Genomic DNA, 2,275 nt, shown 5'->3' with positions numbered 1-2,275 from the left:
GGAATTGAACGTGGGTCCTTGTGCTTGCCATGCAGGTGCTTAGACCGCTGAGCTATCTCCCCAGCTACAGGGTAGATATTTTTGTAAGTGTTGCAAAGACAGCTCTTTGAATCACAGTCAGCTGAGACATTTGTGTTTCTCTTATGAATTCCTTTCAGCCAGATCTTGACTTTTTCCAGGAAGAGTAGAGTGGTCATTGGCATTTTGGGAATCTAGATACAGAAAGATGAGTTGTTAATAGACTTAGCTGAGGTGTAGGGGTGGGTACTATATTTATGTGTTTTGTGGAATGTCCGCCTCCAGTTACCTTATTTCTAGTCCTGTGCAGGACTGTTCTCACTACATACTATGCCGACTCACCCAGGACGTGATACGAGTGTGCAGGGCAGCAGACCTGTGCAATACGCGCCTCTTCCATGTCCCCAGGACTGGGTGTTTACAGGGAGAGAGGAGAGGCTGGACTTCAGTTGTGCAGGGCCAGGAGCTCATGTGGGTCAGACTGCTTTCTGTCAGACAAGTCACATTCTAAATGAAGGAATCAGTCCTCCCCAGTTCCTAGTAAGAGAAATTCCATCAGATGGTACTATTTATGCAGTGTGTTCAATTATAAATATTTAATTCTGTCTTAGTTACTCTTCTATCATTGCTGGGACAAATACCCGACACCCAAAATGAAGGAAGGAAAGGTTTATTTAGCTCACAGTTACTGCAGGTTTCAGTCCATACTCAGCTGGCTCCGAGGCTGAGGGGCACAGGGCAGAGAGCGGCACTTCATGGCGGCCAACAGCAGCAAGAACAACAAGGAGCAATGGCTACAGAAAGTCTCTCTCTCTGTCTCTTATATTACATTCAGGCTCGCTGCCCCAGGCTAGGAGAAGTACTCACAGCCATAATCCCAGCAGTACTAAAACCCATAATCCCAGCCTTGGATCACACATGATCCCAGGGGATCATGAGCTAATCACAAACTCTAGAAGCCCCCACCCCATGACTGCATGAGGCTTTGTGGGGACAACTAGACACAAACCATAACACATGCTCTTTCAACGTATTTGAAGAGATCAATCAAAACAAAGCTTATCGAGGGCTGGCGAGATAGCTCAGCATACTAAGCAACTGCTTAGGCAAACTCAAGGACTGAGGTTCGATCCCTGGCACCACATACCATGCTGGTCCCAGTTCCAGGCGCGCTGAGCTGGTCACCGAATCTGGGCATGGTGGCACATGCCTATAATCCCAGCACTGGGGAGGATGAGATAGGAGGGTCACTACACTAGCTGTGTAGTGAGACCCTGTACCAAATACATTAAAAACAAACAAACAAACAAACAAACAAACAAAAAAAAACCCAGAAAACTAAATTTATCAGAATTCCCCTGTATATAAGACCCAAATCTGGGGAGAGCCTACAAATAGTGAACTTGCCCATTGGAAGTTCCATATTTTATGAATTTTAACAACTGACAATGCAAAATACCCACAGTGGTGGTGCATACTTCTACTCCTGGCATTTGGGAGGCTGAGGCAGGAGAACCGCTGTGAGTTGGAGATCAGTCTGGGATACAGAGTGAGTTCAAGTTCAGCCTGAACTACATTGTGAGACTCTGGCTGAAAAAGAAAAAAAAATTGGTAATGCAAAAAACTTTGCTTAAGTTAGAGGAAACCCTGAACTCTAATGCTTGTGGTATGAAGAGGGCCATTATAAGAATAAGCCCTAAGTGTGAGAATATATATACAGAGAGCTGTGTTAGACATTAGCTAACAAAAATATTACATTAGGGCTGGGAGATGGCTCAGCAGTCTGAGCACCTGCCTGGCAAGTGCAAGGACCGGGGTTTAGTCCCCGGTATTGCAGCCTCTGTTGGCTCTGTCCCTTTATTTTTTATTTTTTTTATTTTTATTTTTTTTGGTGGAACCGGGGATTTAACTCAGATCCTTGCGTTTGCCAGTCAAGCGCTTATCCTACTGAGCCATCTCCCCGGCCCCTCTCTGTTGGCTCTGGAATACCAGGCGTGCTGAACTGGCCACTGGAACCGGGCTTGGTGGCACTTGCTTGTAATCCCAGCACTGGGGAGACTAAGACAGGAGGATCACTACGAGTCTAAACTGTGTAATGAGACCCTGTATCAAATATATCTATATCTATCTATAGATATATATTCACTGCTTTATGAATATACATATATATATTCATTTCTCAATCCTGCTTTCAATATGAGAGGGAATATGTCTTGCAGATGACTCCAGAGTACATTATCAAATTTTTGATATTTTG

This window comes from Octodon degus, unplaced genomic scaffold, assembly GCF_000260255.1.
Source record: "Octodon degus isolate 3935 unplaced genomic scaffold, OctDeg1.0 scaffold00140, whole genome shotgun sequence".
Classification (NCBI taxonomy): Eukaryota; Metazoa; Chordata; class Mammalia; order Rodentia; family Octodontidae; genus Octodon; species Octodon degus.
The sequence above is the reverse complement of the archived record's forward strand: the minus strand, read 5'-3'. Positions refer to the sequence as shown.